Source organism: Bos grunniens, chromosome 7 (assembly GCF_055505025.1).
Source record: "Bos grunniens cultivar Pamir isolate PY7600 chromosome 7, Bosgru_T2T1.0, whole genome shotgun sequence".
In the NCBI taxonomy this organism is placed as follows: Eukaryota; Metazoa; Chordata; class Mammalia; order Artiodactyla; family Bovidae; genus Bos; species Bos grunniens.
This window is the reverse complement of record NC_141171.1, coordinates 108,110,070-108,134,590: the sequence shown is the minus strand read 5'-3', so window position 1 is coordinate 108,134,590 and position 24,521 is coordinate 108,110,070. Positions and strand designations below refer to the sequence as shown.

The window sequence follows — 24,521 nt, the reverse complement described above, 5'->3', positions numbered from 1 at the left end:
CGGTTATATTTAATATAATCAATTCCAAAAAGTTTTTCATTTGATTTGTAGAACAGGAAGGTCAATGAAGCAGTTTTGACAACTGAATCACTGAGGCAACTGAGCTAAGAGATATGAGAATTCTCCCTAAAGCACACCTTGCATAAAATTTACACACCTCCTCTATGGCAATAAGATTGATTGCAGCTCCCAGAATTTCAACCTAATTTCTAGTTCAATTATAAGTTGTTGTCCAAGTGCCAAATTAGAAGTCTACATTGAGAGTGTAACTCATCATTTATTTTCATGGGTAAACTTAAGTACAGTTTTAAAAGATGATTGTCATAGCAACATTTCTCAAAGTTTTAGGATGTGTCAAGATTATTTGTATTCTGTCCCTTTAATCTTGTGGTCCCCAAAATTGTGTTAGCAAATAATGCCAAGTTCCAATTTACAACTATTTCTTAATGATAAAAAAAAAATAAACCACGGGTAAACTTCATGAACGCAGCTTATCATAATAAAGAGCTTACTCCAGTGTTCTTGCCTGGAGAATCCCAGGCACGGGGGAGCCTGGTGGGCTGCCGTCTATGGGGGCGCACAGAGTCAGACACGACTGAAGTGGCTTAGCAGCAGCAGGACTATTAATATTAAGCATGCGTTGCATAATTATTACTCTAACGATATATCAGTGCTTTGGTGGCATATTAAAAAAAAAATCAGTAAATCACTGCATTACAAGTAGATACAAGACTAGAATGTAAGAAATAAAAGTGTAGAATAATTTTTTCTATCGGTTGCTTATCTTTTAATTATTATTTTCATTTTTGTAGTATCAAATATTTATATCGAAATTCCTCTCTGACACAGGAGAGCAAACATGCTCCTAAACTATACCGGTAAATGAGCCTAGCACTGGATTTTTTTATTGAAATATAGTTATTTGCAATACTGTGTTAGTTGCAGGTATACAGCACAGTGCAGATTATACAGAGAAACACTGGGTATACTCCCTAGTGCTACACAGTAAAGCCTTGCTGCTTATCTGTTAATGCATCCCCTTCCGGCCCCCAAACTTTGGTAATGTAAACTCACTGTCTGTCTGGGAGTCAGTTTCCGTTTTGTGTTCACGTTCATTTGTGTACTTTTTCTAGGTTTCACATGTAAGTGATACCATGTGATATTTATCTTTCTCTGAGCTATTTCACTAAGCATAATATTCTGTGTTCACCAACACTGCAGCAAAGGATAATATTTCTGTCTTTTTATGACTAATATCCTGTTGTGTATATAAACCACTTCTTATGCCAATCATCTGTTGATGAGCACCTGAATTGTTTGCATGTCCTGGCTATTGTAAACAGTGCTGTTATGAACACTGAGGTGCATGTATTTTTTTTGAATTAGAGTTTTTGTTTTTTCAGGATATATGCTTAGGAGTGGAACTTCTGGATCATATGGTAACTCTTAAGTTTTTAAGGTCTTTCATACTGTTGTCCATAATGGCAGCACCAATTTACATTCCAACCAACAATGTACAAGGGTTCCTGTTTTCCACATCGTCTCCAGCATTTGTTATTTGTAGACTTTTTGACAACAGCCATTCTAACTGGGGTGAGATGCCACCTCATTGCTGTTTTGATTTGTATTTTGCTCATAACTGGAGAAGTCAAGGATCTTTTCATGTGCCCGTGTCTTCATTGGAAAAAAAAGTCTATTTAGCTCTTCTGCCCATTTTCTGATTGGCCTGCTTGCATTTTTGATAGTGAGTTTATGAGTGGTCTATATTTTAGATATTAACCCTCTGTGGGTGGAATTATTTACAAATAATGTCTCCCATTCCATAGGCTGTCTTTTGGCTTTGTTAATGATTTCCTTTGTTGAGCAAAAGCTTTTAAGTTTCATTAGGGTCCATTTATTTGGTTTTGCTTTTATTTCTTTTGCCTTGACAGAATGAACTAAATATTCCTACAATTTGTGTCAAAGAGTATTTGGTCCATGTTCTCTTCTGTGAACAGGAGTTCTGTGGTGCCACGTCTTACCTTTAGGTCTTTACTTTTGTGAGTGAATGGTCTAATTTCATTGTTTTGTACGTAACTGTCCAGCTTTCCCAGCACTACATACTGGGATTTTAATATTTCACGAGCTCCCCAGTTTTCATACCCTTGAACAGAAGGCGCCCAAGAGAAAAAGTCCTGCAGTGGATTTCAAGGCTCCATGAACAAGGTTCGCACGAGACAAGCCCTGCACTTCAGCACCACATCACCGCGTGTCCTGCTCTTCCCAGAGGCTCCCATCCTAAAGGACGCCTCTCCTCCAGAGCCTCCTGCCCTCCTATCCGCGCCAAATCCAGCTTTAACAGAGTACAGAGCTGTTACTCTGTCTTTAAATCTCCCCCACATATATATTTGTTCACAAAGTCTAAACTACTCACTGAATGTAAAAACACATTTGTTTACATTTCAAAAGGTAACACCAGTTATACCTACTTTATTAAAGACAAAAAAGAAATGGGCAATTCTAAGTTATCAGCTAAGCTAAACAACTAGATGACTGAGGTAAGCTAGACAAATATTCAATATAGTTAACAGGTTATTAACATTGGGGTTTTACCTTAATACTTAGTTATTACATTAATATAATATTCAGTACCTTTTTAGTGACCTCATTTTGAACCTTTTTGTAACACAGTACACACCTGTGACTCCAAGGTCTCCACTAGGAGACTTCTGACACTAGGAGGTTTTTCCCTGGAGATTTATGACACAACAAGCATCCGGAATTCACCCTCATTACCAAGAGAGGAGGCGTTTCACCACTTGGGAGAAGAAAACATTCCAATGGGCTCTGGCAGTAATACCCGTAGTCTTCATATTGTTTAAGATAGTATAATCAGCATATAATGAATCCCCCCCCCCCAAACCCATTGGAATGCACCTAATACTTCTATATTTCTAAATAGATAATTTAAGTCTATTGCTTCCCTGGTGGCTCAGACAGTAAAGCGTCTGCCTGCAGTGCGGGAGACCTGGGTTCAATCCCTGGGTTGGAAAGATCCCCTGGAGAAGGAAATGGCAACCCACTCCAGTACTTTTGCCTGGAAAATTCCATGGATGGAGGAGCCTGGTGGGCTACAGTCCATGGGGTCGCAAAGAGTCAGACACAACTGAGCGACTTCACTTTTTACTTTAAGTCTTATCAAAGAGACATAGTAATTACAATGACAAATATTGCTAGAAAACACTACTGATATCTAAAAAAAATCTTCCAAGAATAATTTTTAACACTGAATTGTTTAAATACTTAGGACACTTAAAGTTGTCTAAAAATAAACTGAAATTTGAAAAACTATATATTCTAATGTCATATTCTTAGGAATGATGTATCTTGAGGCCAAATTTCTTATCTGTGAATGTGATCAATCCTTGTAAATCACATGCTTCTAGGGAAAATGGTAATTCTGTAAGAAAATGTGAATAATTCATATGTAAAATCAGTTGTAAGAAATGAATTTAACTAACCAGGCTTATTGTCCATGTTTTACACAGTATTTCAAAGTAAATATAAGAATAAAATTTAAGTAAAGCAACAGAGATTAAAAGGTCCATTAAGAGTTAATCCAATTTTAGCACCATATTCTAAAAACAGAATACCATGACCATTCTATTTGGTAATTCAAACCTTATTTCTTATTTCTCGTAAAACCTTTGGCTTTCAGAAATAAATTAGTAAATACAGATAAAAGTAGAAGCAGATGCTGAAACATAAAATAGCAATATTGATTAAAATGCTTCACAGAGTGAATTAAAGGTAAATGTTTTCTCTGAAACAAGGTTAAAATTCATAGCTAAGCCATCAGGTAATTTCTAAATTTATTCCTTATATTAGAGTGAATTTTTATATGTCAATCTTTCTTACAATGAAACATTTCACAATAAATACCAGAGAAAGCATTTAAATCACAGAAATTCGTATAAAAGGAATGTGGAAGTTTATTCAATAGATTCTTTATAGACTAACTTCTACCTTTATCCATTCTAGTCCCAGAATTGCAAAAAGAAAATTAATTGTCTTGAGATTCATTTTTTTTTTTTTTTTTGCTTTCCTTTCCTGAAAGGAATGCAAATAAATGAGGCACAGAAGAGTGAAGAGTAGAATGCACCTGCCACTACCATGGTAAAATAACAACAAAAGGTAATTATACTCTTTTGGAAGAAAGCAGGACTTCTAAATTAGGCAGTCAAAAGGTCTGGTCTATTTCATATAATACATATGAATGGACTCCATACAGTCAAAGAGACTACTAGGAAAGATTTTTCCAGGACTCACTTTGAGACACAATATAATACACAAGAAGATACAGAACAGTCTGGAATACACCAGGCTATGGCAGGTTACTAAAACAAAGCCAAACAGTGAAACAGCATGTTGGGGAAACAATGGAAGCTGAGATACAACTCAGCCTGGCTCTGAATCCATCCTGATTTTATATTTATACACACACACACACACACACACACACACACACACACACACTGAGTTGCACTAGAAATTCCAAGATACGTGGATTCAAAGGTAAGTTAAACACGGTTCCTGTTCTCAAAGGCTTTAATATAAGCATATGAGAATAGAGAGTCAGAAGAGCTAGAACACTGAGATACATGTGGTCTATATAAAGACGCATAAAAAGCCTTCCCAGAAGAGGTAGAAAGGTTTCTCAGATTTCTCAGAGTAACTTTTTGTTAACCTCCCACAAGCTACTAAACTATGAAAACCATAAAGTTCCTGCTTTAGGTGTTCAGAAGTTGCTTACAGTGCTTGCTACTCCCTACGATCCTTAAAAAGATAAAGGTTAAATGGAAGCTATTTGGGGTGAAAAAGAAAAGCACAAGAGGTATGCGTACCTTTGTAGGAGTGAAACACAGGGGTTGGTCAGGGATCCCAAAGTTTCTTTATCTGTAGCTGATGATTGTCATCATTCCACTGATACTAACTTTCTTCTTCTAGAAACTAGATGGTCTGTTTTCTAATTCCATTCCCCAAAAAATTTCTCCTAGTAGACCAGGCAGTAGTCTCTGATATAAGCCATAAAAGTCATCACTTCATGGAACTCAATGTTACAACTACACTGGAGGGGAAAAGATGAAACGCTAGGGAAATACACAGTTCTGGAATTTCAAGACAGACTCAAAACATAAGGGTATATTCTATTAGACACTTATGACAAAGTGGTTACAACCCAAACATTAAATACATGAGCAATAAATTTAAGAATCCAAATGTCATTGCAAGCACTGCCTAAGAAAGTTCATCTCCAAAGAATAAACTTTTAGAGTGCACTCTGTTCAAAATGTTAAAGCGTCACATGAGTGATAGATGTTAAAAGTCAGAAAAAGTAATCCATATTGTATTTGAGAACTTAGGAAAAAAAATTCATGAAAGAAGTAAAAAAGAAAACTCTTGAACAGGGTTATAATTCTGATACACTAAAAGGAGAAAATAACTTCAGTAAATACACAGGAAAAAGTACAGATTGTCTAAAAAGAGTGAATACACCAATCTTGTGTTGTTTAGTCACTAAGTCATGTCCAACCCTTTTGAGACCCCCTGGACTATAGCCCACCAGGCTCCTCTGTCCATGGTATCTTCCAGGAAAGAGTACTGGAATGGGTTGCCATTTCCTTCTCCAGGGAATCTTCCCAACTCGTGTGTCCTGCATTGGCAGGCTGATTCTTTACCACTGAACCACCAGGGAAGCCCTCACACCAATATTGTAGACCCCTAAGTTTTTAAAGGCAGTAGTATTGGGTATGGCAAATAGATGGGGAAACAGTGGAAACAGTGAGAGACTTTACTTTTTTGAGCTCCAAAATCACTGCAGATGCTGACTGCAGCCATGAAATTAAAAGATGCTTACTCCTTGGAAGGAAAATTATGACTAGCCTAGACAGCATATTACAAAGCAGAGACATTACTTTGCCGACAAAGGTCCATCTAGTCAAGGCTATGGTTTTTCCAGTAGTCATGTATGGATGTGAGAGTTGGACCATAAAGAAAGCTGAGCGCTGAAGAATTGATGCTTTTGAACTGTGGTGTTGGAGAAGACTCTTGAGAGTCCCTTGGACTGGAAGGAGACCAAACCAGTCCATTCTAAAGGAAATCAGTCCTGGGTGTTCACTGGAAGGACTGATGTTGAAGTTGAAACTCCAATACTTTGGCCACCTGATGCAAAGAGCTGACTTACTTGAAAAGACCCTGATGCTGGGAAAGATTGAAGGTGGGAGGAAAAGAGGGCAGAGGATGAGATGGTTGGATGGCATCACCAACTCAGTGGGAATGGGTTTGGGTGGACTCCGGAAGTTGGTGATGGACAGGGAGGCCTGGCGTGCTGTAGTTCATGGGGTCACAAAGAGTCGGACATGACTGAGCGTCTGAACTGAACGGGTAGAAAAACTAGAGATATACTTTCTGACCAAAACATGGAGAGCTTTAAGTACCAAGCAATCTAGTATTCACTGAATCTTATACCCAACTGTCTCTAAACTTTTATCACTCATTTTTTTTTAATGTGATGTAGTCCCTGGGCAAATGGTGTAAATACATTTGTCCCTGCTGCTTTTCATTAAGCACAACTATAAACCAGGAAATGATGAAGAGACGATGAAAGAACTCTGAATGGAGATAAGAGGAAGGTGAGCTGCGTGGGACCCCAGGGATGGGGACACGGTTGCAGCAGGATGTCCCCCAAATGACAAAGGAGGCTTAACTCTCAGAGTGGCAACAGAAGACAGCCCGGGGGGCCCATTCCCCTCCAGGATCACACGTCTGTCCTGCCCAGCATCAGATAAACCCAGCACCACCTGCAAGGGGCCGGCGGGGAGCTCGGCAGATACAAGCAGTCAGGGCCAACCTGCTCTTTCCCACCGGGGCTGAGACTCCCTGCCCTGCCAAGAAGTATGGAGACAGCTCCGAAAACAAGGGCAGGAGGGATCCCAGAACAACAGTGGCCAAGACTGGGAAGTCCTTGGTCCCAGAGACCTGATCCAGACCAAGAATTACCAAAGTAGTTAGGCTGCTGGTGAGGGAAATGCTGCCAGACAAAAACAGACTCGCCTGGGAAGCCTCTGTCCCCACAGAGCTAAGACTCCCATCTCCTTCCCAGACAGGGGCAGCTGGCGCTGGAAGGGAACTGACAGAACCCGACCACAGGCAGCCAGCCCGTGAAGGGCTCTCTGTTCTTACGGGCAGCAGAGTTCAGCCAAATAAGCACCAGGCAGCCTACATGCCTGACACTGCGGCCCACCACAGGGAGAGGAGCAGGTGGAAACCAGGTAAACCAGCAAAGCAGAGTCACACCACAAAGGCTCCAAAAAGCAAATGGTCGCTTAAACCACAACCTGCAAAAGCAAGCCAGGTCTTACAAGCCAAACCTAAACCAGGTGACCGCCTGTAAAAACAGAAGATTTAAATAGGACCCAGAGTCTCCCAACAAAATAAAATGTTCAGAGTACAGCACAGAATCATCCATCAAACCCACAGCCAAGGAAATCACAACCTGAATGAGAAAAGACAGTCAACTGACATGAAAACTGGGACAGATCAGATGTCGGGATCATCTTGCAAGAATTTCAAAGCAGCTACAAGAATACTTCTACAATCAAACTCTCTCGAAATAAAAACAGATTAACTCAGCAATGGAAACAGAAGTTATAAACCAGAAAAGTGAAAATCATAATACTAAAAAAATTCAGTAACAAAAATAAATTGACGGAATGAGGAATTCAGTAAAATGAAGATGACAGAAGATAGAATCACTGGACTTGGCCACAGACCAATAGAATCTACTCACTTTAAACAAAGAAAAAAGTTTTTAAAAAGGAACAGAGCCTTGGTGACGCATGGGACAAGAGAAAAGGCCCAACCTTTGTATAAGTCTCAGAAGGAGGGGAGAGACAGAGTGTGTATAATGCTGCAAAAGCACTGAAACAAGTAACGGTTGAAAATTTTCCAAATTTGCTCAAAGACACAAATCTACAAATTCAAGAAGCTGAAACAAATTTACATAGGATAAACCCAAAAAAATCAGTTCAACTGAGACATAAAATTACGCTCTGAAAATTAAGGACAAAGAAAAAGTCTGGATTCAAAGGCAGATTTCTCCCTCTGAAGCTATGGAGTTCAGAAGGAGGTAGCAGTTTTCAAATGTTGACAAATGTTGAAAGAAAAGAACTGTCCATCACCACCACAGGTGACAAAACTGTCTTTTAAGAGCAAAGAAAAACAGACATTCTTGGATGAAGGAAAACCAAAAGGATGTGATCAAGAATAAATATAAACAGAGTTGCAATATTTTCTCTCTACTCCTCGATGAATAGTTTTGTGTACCCCAGATACTACAGACAGCAGAATGTTAGTTAGGATAGGCGAGACATAGAAAAAGTAACTCATGGGACAATTCCCCTTCAAATTTCATTTAATTCCATGCGAGGAAAGAGTTAACATGCATGTTAACTTTAGCATGTTAGTTTTAGCATGTCAGTTTCACCCAGCTCCTGCTTATCTAGATAGCATACTCTTAAAGCTGAGAACTTCTGCAATGTTCAGATGTTAATGAGTAATGTTAGTCTACATGCCTGAAACGGCGGGTCAAGACAAACACGCTGTTGGCTTGTTTAAAATAAACCTGGAGTCGCTCTGTGCATCTGGTGTGGCTTGAGGTCCTCACCATGGCTGGTCATGAAGCAGGTATGTGGTCCATTCCCTTGGAGAATTCTGGACTTCAAGACTCAGAGTATATCTCTGAGTATGTCTCTTCCTGAGTATATCTCTGCAGTTTGTAGGTGGAAAGACATGCCCATAAATAGAGCAAGAAATCCTGAGCTTGACCGCTCCTTTGCCATTCCTGCCGTCTCACTTGTACACTCTGCTATAATAAATCTTGGCCTTGAGTATAACTCCCTATTAAGTCATGTAACACTTTCCAGTGAAAGCATGAACTCGCGGGTGGTAGCCGAGCTATCAAGACACCCTGGGGGCTTGCAGGTTCTGAGAGCTAGATTCCTCAGGTAGCAAGTGGCAGAAACACTGTTTGAACCCACAACTTTCTGACTCTGCAGGCTATGTCCTTTCTAACAAACCATGCTGCCATCCAAGATAGAGTAATATATTGAAAGCAATGCATAGACTCTTTAAACTTCAGAGATTGACTATCATGCAATGTAAGTCACTCAGTTGTGTTCGACTCTTTGTGACCCCATGAACTAACTAGTCCATGGAATTCTCCAGGCCAGAATATTGGAATGGGTAGCTGTTCCCTTCTCCAGGGCATCTTCCCAACCCAGGAATCGAAACCAGGTCTCCCTGAAGGCAGATTCTTTACCAGCTGAGCTACCAGGGAAGCCCATCATGCAATTATCAGTTTTAATTAACTGAAACACAATGGGTTGTATGTTCTATTTCAAATTCTAGTTCTAAAAGATTTCTGACTTATGTTTCATATACTTGTTTTCAGCAAACAATGCCTATGTAATCCAACCATAGATTGCTCTTCATTCATTGAACTGACTACATTATATCTAATTTAAAGCCTTACATTTTGCATATTCACAGTTTGGGGATCAAAAAATAAGGCCACTATAAAAATTTTAAGTTGCAATTAAGTAAAACGACACCACATAGCTGACAAAATTATGAATCAATTTTGTAAAATTTTTGTATAAGCTATAATAATGACTTCAGTCTTCAGACCACTTATTCCGACTAGATGAGATATGACAAAAGTTCCATTTTCTCATGGTAACTCTATCAATTTTTCTATAACGTTTAAAGAAATAAAAAACAAGAAAAAATTAAGTCATACCAATAATATTTTCCACTTTCAGGAAAACTCTAGGCTTTTGTAATCCTTCATCTTTGCACATGAATAGGTATAATAGAAGGCATAAGCTATAAAAATAGCTGCAAATAATAAACAATGACAGCTTGAAAACGTTAAAACCCGAATTGGAGAGAATTACTGTGGCTTCACAAAGTAGCTATTTTAAATGACCTGAGCAAGGTAGGGAATAAGCAACTTCCCCTTTGCTCTCCTGTGGAGGATCACCAGCCGCCGCCTGCCTGGGCCACAGGGGCCTAATTGGGCTTCCTGGTGGCCTGCCACAGGCTGCAGATGGTCCTTACTTGCTATGCCAATTAATCCCCGCCAAACTGCTCTGTGATGGCTGTACATCTCTTCCTACAGTTATCCTTTTAAAGAGCTTTACAGGGATACAGGGACCTATCTGAAATTAGATTAAGCAGATAACTCAGTGATTAAGAGCATGCTTTAAATGAATAGTCAGTTCTCCAGGATGAAAACCCACCTAAAATATAACCAGGGATACCACAAACAATCTTAGCTATTACCATATCCTTCCCATATTCAAAATTCAATAAAAGGAGTTCTTCCATAGGGTGGAGAAGAGATAAATTTTAAAGTTATATTTTCAATTTTTTTTTTAGTAATGACTTCTACCTTAACCAATTACAGGACAACTCACTAATACAGTAATACAACCTATTCCCAAGCAAGAGCCAAGTAATACAGGTCCAACTTAAGAAGTTAGTTACCCAAAACAGTGAAAACATAAGCTTTATCCATCCATGGTCAAGTGGATGGAAATAACCATCCAGGATAATGGATTTTTTTTTAAGGCAAAAAACACAGACTTTAAGAAGAAAACTAACTACAATTTAGATTCACAATTTACAACTGAACACCTAAAGCAGATAAATTTCTGAACATATTGACAACATGAGCTTTTATTTTGAAGCCACAAGCCCAACTATGATCTTTAGGAGGAATAATTAACAGAATGCCACAATACAGGACATAAAATGATTGTCAGAGTCTGTAATTTTTCTGCTGTTCATACTGAGAAGTAATTGTTCTCTCTACTTTTCTCTTCGACACAGCTTTTCAGTCCGTCTGCTTCATTACCTGCTCGGCCTGCTTAGCACATTTGTTCCACTCAAGGTCACAGCCACGGCGTATTTTTAGAGTCTAAGGATTACTCAGAATTTGATCAGCTTTGTCATTAAAGTTATCAGGGTTGCTTTAGAATAAAAATCCTCGTTGACAAGTATGCAAAGAAGTCTGCCACTATGGACTCCGCTTGAATAGCTTTTAGTAATTGAATACCTGTTTAAATACTCTACAAATTAATGCTAAATAATGCAAAAGTTCTTTGCTCCCAATGGTTATTTGGGAAAGACTTCTATTTGTCACCTTAGCAAATATTTCATTATTATATCTGCAGGTTTCATAAAATACTTTCGTGTATGGTATACTTTTGTCTTTCAAAGGGAAACAATTCTTATTTTTAATTCATGTCTACTCAAATCCCCTACTTATAAACTTCTGTTCCTATTAGTATACTATTAATTGAAAAAAGGTTGTATAACTTTCTGTAGACATTAACATCTTCCAATTCATTTTTCATCTGAACCTTAGAACATCTCATTTTTCTTGACGAAAACTCACAGCCAAGTCACCCTCCAAAGGGATACATGCAGCTGGAACAAGTAAAGAAACATGCTGATACAGACCCTTTTCACGTTCTGGAAACTAAACGACCAAAAATAGCCAGCTAGAACAATATGCAGGTTCAACGTGGTCTATCAAATTCCTGCAAGACACACCTTGTTCTTCATCCATTCATACCACCATTATGTCATGGATAATTATCCCTTTTGCTGACGGAACTGAGTTTAGCAAACACACTGTGAAAGGGCAGGGGTGCATTAAAACAACAGCAGAGTATAGATTCTGCTCTTGGAGCTTGTAATCCAGTGAGAACAGGAGAAACAGACTGTGTGGTACCTTTATCCCTAGAGAACGAGAGAGAAAACTTCTAGCTTTTTCTGTCTAGTCTTAGCCCCTACCCGTGCTTCTCCCTACCCCACACCCTGGCCACTGAGCTGAGTCCCTCTCAGGAGAGTTTGGCTCTCTCCCCAGTGCCCCCTGAGCAGGAAGAGGTGTGTCTGAGAGGAGTGGGTCGGAGCCTGCCCTCTGGGCCCCGTGTCCAGTCTGCATGGAGGGCGGCAGCCTCACGGGCAAGACATGCAAGGGGTGCCTCTCGCCCTCTTCTCAGGGTGATGGGGACGGGGGTCAGTGGAGTGACTTCTGATCCAGATACTGGTGAAGGGGGACTGAGTGGGGCTGAGGACAATTCAATGGAATTGATCAGAACTTTCCTCAATGGGTCCAAAGGCTCCAGAAACGCAGTGACCTAAGTCACTGCAGCACGAGCCCCCTGTGCTCTGCAGTGGTGGAGCCAAACTGCGTGGGCTTTACCCAAGGCTGTGCAGTACTACACCAGCGACCTCCCCTCTCGAAGCCCCATCTCCTACCTTACAGTGAAGGCAAGAACAGCAGCTACCGTACAGAGTGGCTCCAAATACTAATGAGATTTTTAAAGAGCTCAGCACAGTGCTTGACACACAGGAAGCGTTTACCGAACACTAAGCATTCTCCTTGCTCAGAATCCCTCAAACATCTGGGAAAAGGGCAGTCCGTCATCTCTCACACTCATCTACCTCCAGCGCCTCGACTACCCTCTGAAGCAAACCATGATCCTGTTTGGACCTTCCTTCCCTCAACGAGCATTTATCAAGTATCTGTTGAGTGACCATCACTGTGCTGGGCATTGGCTAAAGAAGGTGACAGAAGCCAGCCCCTCTTCTTGAGAGCAGGACGAAGTGAAACACATTTGCAAATTACTAAGTAAATTAAAAAGCGCCAACAATACTGAGATAATGAATAAAGTGGAGATAGCTATTTAAATAGACTGGCATTTAAACTGAGTCTGGGACCAGGCAGAGACAAGGAAACGATATTCCAGACAGAAGGCACAGCTGGAACAAAGGCTCTAAGTCATGGGGAGAGCGCGGTATGTCCAAGAAACAGAGTCCATGTTGACCCTTTGGGTTCTCCACGTGGACATACAATTATATATTTGACATCTGTATCTGAACGTGTGATCCTATCTCAAACTAACCATGTTCATAGCAGAACTCTACTCTTCTCTCCAAAAACTGTGTTCTCACAGTGTTCCCCATCTCAGTGTTGATGAGCTAACCAGTTCCTCAAACCAAAAATCTTAAGAGTTGTTCTGGACTCTATTCTCTGCCTCGTCTCCCATAGACAACCCACCAGGACATGTTGAGTCTACTTCCAAAAGGTAACACATCTACCTTCTGTCCGTCTCAAGTCCCACCACTGAAGACCAAGTAAACATCATTTCTCCCCGAGAGCACTGTAAGAGTCCTTTAGCCTGATTTCTTGCTTCTATCCTTACCTCATAAATATTCTGAATGCAGGAGAGAGTTGCAAATAATCTTTTAAAAAATGTAATTAAGAACTGCCTTCCCTTTTATTAAAAATATCCAATAACATTACACTGGTCTTAGAATGAAATGCAGACTCTCTCCCGCAGCACAGCAGGACAAGACCTGGGTCCCACAGTTCTTACACTGATCTTATCCCACTCCCCGTTTTGAGGGCTTTCTTACATTCTTTATACAGACTACGTCTCTGGTTATTGTTGATTTTGAACTCTGTACTGTGAAGTCACTCTACCTAGAACTTACTCATCAATGTAACTTTAACCATAGTTAATGCATTTCATGTTCCAGGTCTTTGAGTCAAACTGTATCTTTTCAAAGAAACTGTATCTGACCATCCAATCTAAAATGGACTCCAAATGACAGTATACTATTTCTCTATTATGTCATTGACATTTGAGGACCCAGTATCACTTATCCAAACATGTAAAAGTTATTTATTTATTCTATTAACAGACTGTTACATAAAACACATTCTATTATATTCCACTGACAAATGTGCCTCCCCCAATATGTGGAACGTGGTAAAAAGATGCCCATTAAAAAGGCTTACTCTAAGGAGAAAACATTCGATGCTGTAAGAATGTTTTATAGTCTTATTCTCTAAGTTTGCTGCGTCTGTTCCCACTAGTGATCCCACTGCACTTCTCAAGGACCTGGCATGTACACACCTGTGGACACCCCCTTCTGAGCATCCAAGCTGCTCCTGTGTGTGCCATCAACAGGCACCTGTCGGTCACTCTTCAGACGGTCTATCCTTGAGAGCGTGGGCCTGGATGGGCCATGGAGGCTGGTTCAGGGGCAGTGGGGTTGGGTATCTGAAGCCCTCCAGGCCCTGAAAGGGAATCGACCAACTCTGTGTGGTCCCACAGTCCACATTCCGGGGACTACGAGTGCCTCGACTGCAGGCAGAGCACAACTGGCGGAGTGCCAGTGCAGAGCCACAGAAGGAGCTGTGTAAAGTCTTCCTGGGTCTAAGGATCTCACCAGTTCACCTGTTTCCTTTTTAGCAACATTAAGCTATAATTCTTTTAACTCATCTGTTTACTTTTATGTATGCATGTGTGCATGCGTGCTAAGTCATTTCAGTCACTCTTTGCGACCCCATGGACTGCGGCCCACCAGGCCTCTCTATTCGAGAGATTCTCCAGGCAGGAAGACTGGAGTGGGCTGCCATGACCTTCTCCAGGGGATCATTCCAACCCAGGGATAGCACTCACGACGTCTCCTGTGTCTCCTGCACTGGTGCCACCTTGGGAAGCCTACTTTTCTATATCTCCTCCCTCTAAAAGGTTAGCTGCCTGCTTACAGGAGCTTTGTCTGGCTGGTAATGTCTGACACATACATCACTGCTATTTCATAACTATTTGCTGGATTATAGTTCTTACAATGATAACAGGAAAATGCAACAACTTTTAGAAAAAATGTTTCAAAAGGTCATGTTTGCAAATAAATACTGACCAAATCTGGACTTCCCTGGTGGCTCAGGGGTAGAGAATCTGCCTGCCAATTCAAGAAATGTGGGTTTGATCCCTGGGCTGGGAAGAAGGAAATAGTAACCCACTCCGGGATTCTTGCTGGGAATCCCATGGACAGAGGAGCCTGTGGGCTACAGCCCATGGGGTTGCAGAGAGTCACACGTAACTTGGTGACTAAACAACGACAAACAACTTACCGAATCTAAGAAAAGCAAGTGCTGCCTTTCAACTAATCTTAACTGTGTAAGATTCACAGTTTAGTAAAAGTTATCTATTACTGTTTTATAAGATGGCATATATGTTATCCTAAAGCCTTAGGAATTTTATAAAAAATTGAGATAAATACCAAGAAATCTCTCATTATAAACTAAAGACTAATGGAAAGGTGGACGACAGAGGATGAGATGGTTGAATGGCATCACCAACTCAACGAACGTAAGTTTGAGCAGACTCTGGGAGATTATGAAGGACAGGGAAGCCTGGCATGTTGCAGTTCATGGGGTCGCAAAGCATCGAACATGCCTTAGCAACTGAACAACATCAATAGGTAGGAAGAAACTGGCCAATAAAAAAGTTTACTTTAATATTCTATTTTACCCTCAGCATATGCAGAATCGTTCTTCCAGTAAATCATTAGAAACTAAAAATGAAAAGCAATTTCTGCTTGTGAGTCAAATTTTCCTTAAATGACTTGTTAATTACTTAAACATACCACTATACTATGCATTTTGTATTAAATTGTATATCTTCACAGAAACTAAGTTACTTGATTTCAAGATGAAAGATTCAAGAAAATTCCACAACAGAGAATCCAATATTAAAGCCCCTGATATTACTGTTATTCACATCAAAGAAAACTTTAAAAAGGCAGATGGTTTGCCAAAATTCAATTTTACAGTGCTCCTGCATACCACCTAAAAACCTAAGTTTGTTAATTATAATGGTAATAAACAGCACTGGGTAGAACAAAAAGTCATTTGTTTCTTTGAATCTAATCATGAGGTGGGTGTGAAATATTTTGGCATGTATGACACAGACATATTAAAGTAGCTACACTACAATCATTTTACTCAATATGTGAAGCAAAATACTGAAAATAATTCGAATTGAAAAAAACTCAACAGATTGGAAGGAAAGAAGCTAATCAATAGAAGCTATCTCTAGGGTTTGAGTAGTAATAATTTTCTTCTTTAAATTTCACTTTGACTATAGACTGCCCATATTATCAGAAAAATCAAGTGATTTCTTATGAAAGAAATAGAGTGAATGAAACTGGTAGTTGGAATTAATGCAGTTCAAATTATGTTAATTTCTTTGAGTAAACTGAATAAATTTATGGTAAAGAAAAAAAGGAAAATAAAGGTAGAATATTCCAGGCTACAGGTATACTGAGACCACGACAGTCTGTATGTTATGAAGGTACTAAAAATGCCATTTGACTCAAGAGTATTCCTACACTGTGGCAGAGACCAGAGACACGACCAAATATGCACTCTATTATTTATGACTGTAAAGCAATATCACTGATTCTAAAAACACAGTTTCTAAGTAAACCTACTCCAAAAACACTGCTCTTGGTGAAAACAACTCTGGCAATCCATTTTAAAAACTGCCTTCAGAACTTAAGAATGTATCCAACGTTAGCAGATACCAACCTATGGAAATGGAATTTGTAAAGACAGTAATTAAGAGCCAAATCTGGTGGATGTGGTAGGTGGTAGGTAGGCCAAACCTGCTAAAAAACAACTTGACTGCCAAGTAGTGAGACCCATTTTGTATTGGTCGAAACGTTACCTTTAAGTCAAACCCCAAAGAAATAATTTTTTAAAATATTTTATTTGGCTGTGCTGAGTCTTAGTTGCAGCATACAGAATCTATTCCCCGACCAGGGATAGAACCCAGGTCCTCTGCGTTGGGAGCACAGAGTCGTAACCACTGGACCACCAGGGAAGTCCCCAAATAAACAAACTTTAAAGCATTTTTAGGAAAGCAGCACAGCGGTTAGAAATTTTTGTTCTCCAAAATTATCTTGATGAAAAGCGTAAATCATTATCAGAATTCTTTACATTGGTCTTAGAAATTTACAGAAGCAGCTTTATAGCTGTATTTATATGTATAGGTATAAGCTAACAGTGGAAACAGTGTCAGACTTTATTTTTCTGGGCTCCAAAATCACTGCAGATGGTGACTGCAGCCATGAAATTAAGACGCTTACTCCTTGGAAGGAAAGTTATGACCAACCTAGATAGCATATTCAAAAGCAGAGACATTACTTTGCCAACAAAGGTCCGTCTAGTCAAGGCTATGGTTTTTCCTGTGGTCATGTATGGATGTGAGAGTTGGACTGTGAAGAAGGCTGAGCACTGAAGAATTGATGCTTTTGAAATGTGGTATTGGAAAAGACTCTTGAGAGTCCCTTGGACTGCAAGGAGATCCAACCAGTCCATTCTAAAGGAGATGAGCCCTGGGATTTCTTTGGAAGGAATGATGCTAAAGCTGAAACTCCAGTACTTTGGCCACCTCGTGCGAAGAGTTGACTCATTGGAAAAGACTCTGATGCTGGGAGGGATTGGGGGCAGGAGGAGAAGGGAACGACAGAGGATGAGATGGCTGGACGGCATCACTGACTCGATGGACGCGAGTCTGACTGAACTCCGGGAGTTGGTGATGGACAGGGAGGCCTGGCGTGCTGCAATTCATGGGGTCACAGAGAGTCGGACACGACTGAGCGACTGATCTGATCTGATCTGAAGCTTGGGAAGGAAAGAGTTATCAGCTTTGTGACTCACATCTTTCCTGGCACTACAGGAAGAATGCCAGGAGGAATGAATGACCTCCACCAGACGTCCTGGTAAAGTTATGGACAGATTGGTCTTCAAACCTCAGCCTGCATCAAAATCATGTGGAGGACTTGGTAAGATTGACAGTTCTCACCCCCAGACTCTCTCGTCAGTAGATCTGGTGAAGGACCCAAGAATTTGTATATCTACTAAGTTTCCAGGTGGATTTGATGCTGCTGGTCTATTATATTATTATATAATAATATTATTATTAATAATAATAATACTTTGGTATAAACCCAGGACGACAGAGGATGAGATGGTTGAACGGCGTCACCGACACAATGGACACGAGTTTGAGTAAACTCCGGGAGTTGGTGATGGACAGGGAGGCCTTGTGTGCTGCGGTCCATGGGGTCACAAAGAGTGGGACACGACTGAGTAAGTGAACTGAACTAAAAGGATAAACCTAGGAGAAAGTTACCAGGGCGGGCTTACCTATAAAGTTAAGGTCTTTACCTGGTCTTCTAGATACATTTATCTACAATAACCAATAATTATGAGTACATGACAAGAGAATAGGAAAATGGCAATCCACTCCAGGACTATTGCCTGGAAAATCCCATGGACAGAGGAGCCTGGTAGGCTACAGCCCATGGGGTCACAAAGAGTCGGACACAACGGAGTGACTTCAGTTTCATGTAAGAATTTTTGTGTGTGGAATTAATGGACTGAAAGACAGAATCCCCAAACCATACACTGCTTGAAACTTTTGATTCTGTTAATCAAAAACTTACCCTCCTGTGATGAAAGGGAAGCTTTTGAAAGCTATACATCACGGACACAAGCCCCAAGGGGAGAAAGAACACTACTTTTGTGCCTGATTTTTGCTTTGGGCTTTCGTGGTGGCTCAGATGGTAAAGAATTCACCTGCAATGCAGGAGACCTGGATTTGATCCCTGTGTTGGGAAGATCCTCTGGAGAAGGGAATGGATACCTACTCTAGTATTCTCGCCTGCAACATTTCGTGGACGGAGGAGCCTGACAGGCTACAGTCCATGGGGTTACAAAAGAGTTTGACATGACCGAGTGTCTAACACTTATCTTTTGAATTATTATAATACTTCGGTGTTGGAAGACAGCTGTGATTTGCATAAACCAGGGATGCCATTTCAGCCTTTTGTGTTAAGACAAGCAGTTTCTCAAAGTCCCATGGTTTAAAGTACATGCCTGTTAAGTTGCTTCAGTCATGTCCGACCCACTCCGACAGTATATACTGTAGCCCTCCAGGTTCCTCTGTCCGTGGGATTCTTCAGGCGAGAACACTGGAGTGGGCTGCCATGCCCTCGTCCAGGGGATCTCCGCACCCAGGGACTGGACCCTCATCTCTTAGTCTCCTGGCACTGGCAGGCAGGTTCTTTACCACTAGCACCACCTGGGAAGCCCATGATTTAACGGTGGTATTACCCAACTGGTTATCAAACTTTCACATTTTTGTTTTGCATTTTTCCTTACAGTTTATCCAGTCAAGGGGTTGGTAAAGATGATCGGAAAACAGTGTGACAGAAACGCAGCTCTGCAACTTGAGCCCTTCGAAAGGCTTGCATTTTGCTAGGAGAACATAGTGAGTCCTTTAAAATGCTGTGGGAATTAGCTGACATTTTAAAAGATTACTTTATGCCAGACACTGTAATTTTTACATGTATATGATTTATATGATAATACACATATGGCATCTATTTAAATCTGTAAAACCTAACAAGCAGTCATAAATTCCGTTTATAGATGAGGAAACTTAAGCTTTCATTGATAAACTGACCCATCCTACATATCTGAAACATTAGGATTCAGGTATTGGATACTCACGTCTATATTCTTCACTGCTGAACTATACTGAAAATTGTAAAAGGGCAAAAAGATAATGGGGAAAGGGGGTATAAAAACCTTGGTTATCTAGAGTTCTCTGTATGTATAATTCCAATGATATGGTATTATTTTAACTGTATCATCATAAAAAATTGATTATCTGGATATAGGTATATGTATGGCTGAGTCCCTTTTCTCTTTACCTGAAACTAGCACAACATTGTTAATAGGCTCAACCCCAAAACAAAATAAAAAGTTAAAACTGATTATCAGTCCTAAATCTTTAGATGCTCAATATGAAGACAAGTATGCTTTTAAATGGGCAGGATAAAGCAGAAGTATTACCTTTAATGATTCTTACTGCCGCTTTCTAGTCAGTACAAATAATTCCTGTGGGTCCTCTGAGTTTTTGGATAAGACAACCAAAAGCACAGGTAGTAAAAGCCAAAACAACAAGTGGGACTACATCAAACTAAAAATTTTCTCCACAACAAAATAAATTTAAGAAAATAAAAAGGCAACCTGTGAAATGGGAAAAAAAATTGCAGACCATATATTAGATAAGGGGTTTAATATCCAAAATATATAAAGAATTACTAAAACTCAGTCACAAAAAATCCAAAGAATTTCAATTTTAAAAAATGGGCAGAGGAGCTAAGAGGACTTTTTTCCAAAGAAGATATCCATGCAGCCCACAGGCGAAACGGATCCTCTGCATCTCACCAGGGAAATGCAAACAAAACCACAACAGATATCCCTTCACACCCATTAGAATGACCATCATAAAGAAGACAAGACGCAACAAGTGTTGGTAGGATGCGGAGACAAGGAAACTCTTATATATTGTTAGTAGAAATGTAAAATGATTCAGTCACTAAGGAGAACAGAATGGAGGTTCCTTAAATTAAAAACAGAATATGATACAACCCAGCAATCCTACTTCTGGGTATAATATCTGCGTGAAGGAAATAAAATCACTATCTCGAGAAGGTACAAGTGACCCACTATTGACAGCAGCATTGTTTACAATGGACAACTCACTAGAACAACTCAGGTGGCCACTGAGGGTGAGGGGAAGAAGCTGTCCAGTCATAAGAAAGGAGGAGATCTTCCCGTTTCCCAACAAGATAAGTGGACTCTGCGGGCATTATACTGAGACAAGTTAGAGAACGACAAACACTAAACAATGACAAATACTGTTTGTTGTCATTTATATGTGAAATCTGAAAAAGCCAAACTCAAAAAGACAGAGAAGGCCAGTGGGTGCCTTGTTTAAGGGTAAATATTGGAACCAGCAGATCAGTCAGTCCTGGGGGCTATGCACAGAACAGTGACTACAGTCAACAATACTCTTTCATACAAACGCCAAAGCTGCTAAGAAACCAGACCTTAATTGTTCCCCCACAAGAAAAGGGAGTTACAATTATGTGATGTGATAGGCATCCACTGCTACAGTGGTGATCATACTGCAATATATAAACGCATCAAAGCAACACACTGCACACCCAAAACTCACACAATGTTATATGTCACTACATTTCAATTAAAAGATCTATTCACTGCAAAAAGGACATATTTTAACTTAGATAAAATACCCATAGAAAAGTTAAGGTTAGTAACATAATATATTCCTCCAGAATTAGTCAACAGAATAAAAGATAAATGAATTTTTTTTGGACCAAGCTAAAAGAATTAAAATGAATATTGTATGGAGATAAGTTTTGTATTTTCATGTGAATTGCTATTGCAGAGGATCCAGAAATGAGTAATATTATGTGTGAATATATAACATTTATTAATACAGCATGAAAATCTTACTATGTCCTTTGTCTCAGCAGTCACAGGAAACTGATTCAGCCCAGTTTTAAAAGGCTTGAATAGCAAAAACTTTAAATGGAAATGATGATTCCACTGTGATGACTGCAAAAGGGGCCAGCAGATGTTGCTTTGATAAAAACGCTGCCTTGCTCTGTGTTAGAACCAGGGAGCTTATGAAATCACACACACACACACGAGTCAAAATTCATGCAACTGTCAAACGCAAGAACAACTTTTTCTGATAACTAGATTGAGTCCGACATTATTTCTGGAAACATAAATATCATACTTTCACGTTAACGCCTACAGAGACATTTAGAACAAAATGTTCTCTAAAAATCAACATTTAGAAAGATTACTTTAAAAACAAGGATAACACTAAAGTCAGAAAATGCACCTAGGACTCCCCGTTTCTAGTAGCAGGTAATCCCACTCTGCACGCCCAGCGACGCGAGCAGTCAGTGAGCTAAGCGCCCAAGGAGCGTCTGTCGCTGCTGTCCTTCGCTTTCATCACCTCACACCTGAAACAAGAGTTGGGCGGTTTTCACTTTTCATTATTTATCATATTCTCCTAGACTTTAGAGCATTTGCCTTTATTTTTTCCCTCTCCATTCTGACAAAAGCAAGGGAAGAAAATAACCCATAATTTAAAGGAAATTGTTGCATTTATTATTATCCACACATTTACATTTAATGTCCCATGAGACATAAATGTATCTCTTTGAACAAATCTTTCCAATTTCAAGCTCTATACAAACTGATAATATGCCATCATAGTAACATCACACAGAAACACCACACAGGTCTCAAAGAAGGCAAATTTTGGAATCCCTTTCTGGAAATCACACTACATGAAGCAAAGTTATTGCTTTAAAAAAAAAGCTCTTTGAAAGAAATGGAAAAAAAAAAAAAGGGTACAAAACTGGAACTAGCAGATAAATCAGTCCTGGGGAGCTAGAACAGTGACTATAGTCAACAATACTGTTTCATATAAATGCCAAAGTTGCTAAGAAACTAGACCTTAATCATTCCCAGGAGTTACAATTATGTGATAGGCATCCAGTGCTACAGTGGTAATCATACTGCAATATATAAATGCATCAAATCCACCTGCCAAGGCAGGAGACTCAGGAGACAAGGCTCGATCTCTGGGTTGAGAAGATCTCCTGGAGAAGGAAATAGCAACCTTTTCCGGTATTCTTGCCTGGGAAATCCCATGGACAGGGAAGCCTGGTGGGCTACAGTTCACAGGGTCACAGGCACGACTTAGCAACTGAACAGCAACATAACGTGACAGGCATATATCAACATACGGTCTCCACGTTCGAGCAGCTCACCATCACAGACATCATCACAATACTAAAGTCAAGAAAGTGTAATATTGACATTACGAACCAAGTGTCAAGGACGTAAGAAAAAGAGAAGTTTCGCATGTCCATCTCTCTCATTTTTCAAAATAAATTCATTTCATTTGTGCCAAAACCCAAATGTTCAAAACTCCAAAACATTGTAAAAATAATAGTCAAGTAAAAGGAATACTTTATATCCTCTTGATACATGAATCTTAATAGCTTGTTGTAAGTAATCAGCTGTTTAAACTTACAGTCAGCAGAACTACATGAGCAGCTCTGTTTGGGAGATAAGGGGAGACAATCCCCAAACCTAGAAAGCTTATCTGCACAGATGGTAACTCTATGGGTCACGGTGACAACATAAAATCAGGAAAAGAGACAAAAGCATAGGATCAGGAGTGAAAATAATGAATTCCCTTTTGTACCGTTTTAATCTGGAACACCCAAATTCAGGTGTTCCTCCTTGGAGACAATTCTAACTACTGGTCAAAAGTTCACGAGACTTGTAAGAGAGGAGAAGCACAGAACATCTCAAGAGGAAAAGAAAAGGACAGTTAAAGAGAAAACAGCAAGATTCAAAAGTCAAGAACTGTAGAAGACTGCTTCATAACCACACACATGTATATATATGCCATTTTGAAGAGTGAGTACTTTTCTTCCCCTCCAGACATGGAGTTTCTTCCTCACCTTGAATCCTGGCCCGCTTTATTACTTACTTAGAACAACAGATTGTGACAGAAGTGGTTCTGGGCAAATTACAATGTCTAGACCTCAAGAAGCCTTAAAGCTTTTGTGTTTACTATCTTCAAACAGTATGCCAAGATCGTGATGATATTATAGGAAGAAGCCTGGCATTAAAGACCAGTCACTGAAGCTGTCAGCTGGGCCCAGCCCTTACCTTGTCAGCCGAGCGCAAACCAACGAGTGCACCCAGCTTAAACCAGCAAAACTGTCCAGAATCATGAGAAATAACAAAACATGATTTAAGATACTAAGTTTTGGGATAGTGTTTTATATAATTAACTGAAATTGAGAACCAACAGAGAGCTGCATCCAGAAAGAAGCAAAAAGCAAAGGCAGAAGACAGTTTCTACTAAAAGAATTTTCACAAAGTAGCAGAGATTTTTAAACAGGCTGGGGGCTAAGAGGAGGTCACTGAAGCAAGTGAAGAGAACTCATCCCAGATACTTGAGAGTTCAGTGTCAGTCAGGTGGAAGGGGTAGAAGGTTTTCTCAGAAGATTCCAAATGAGCAGCTGAGGAGCAAGACTGACGGAAAATTGGATTACTCTTGTAAGTTACTTTATAAGAAAGACAGGAACTATTTTATAAGACTGAAGAGCAAGACTGGTTGAATGGAAGCTGGTGTTCACAATGGTTTAAGATAAGGATGCAGCTGCAAAAGAAATGAAAAATACTTTGTTTTTTGTTTTCTTTTTTAAATAGAGAAAACCAATGTATCAAAGGCCCAAGGGAGGTGCAAAGACTCGGGACGAAGGTGAGCAGTATCTTAGTTGAGGCTGCTCTAACAATATACCGCAGACTAGGTGGTTTAAACAGCAAACAGCTATTTCTTTCTCACCATTTTTGGAGGCTAAGAAGTTGGAAGATCGAGGCACCAGCAGGTACAGAACACCCCTCCTGGTTTGCAGACAAACCTCTTCTCCCAGCTCCTCTCTTTACCAAGACACTGATCCCATGGCAGAGGCTCCACCCTCGTGACTTCATCTAACCCTGCCTCCTCCACAGACACCCTCACCTCTTAATATCCTCCACATGGGGTGACAGGTTTCAACGTGTGAATTGAGGGAGGGGAGGCACGAACATGCAGTCCAGAACAATTGAGTTAACCAGAGGAAAGTGAAAA

General features: G+C 40.0%; 1 protein-coding gene across 20 annotated transcripts in view; it reads right to left on the bottom strand.

The window, feature by feature from the left end:
• Positions 1 to 24,521, bottom strand: part of FER (FER tyrosine kinase) — a 458,023-nt gene that overhangs the window by 153,988 nt on the left and 279,514 nt on the right. The window lies entirely within an intron of this gene.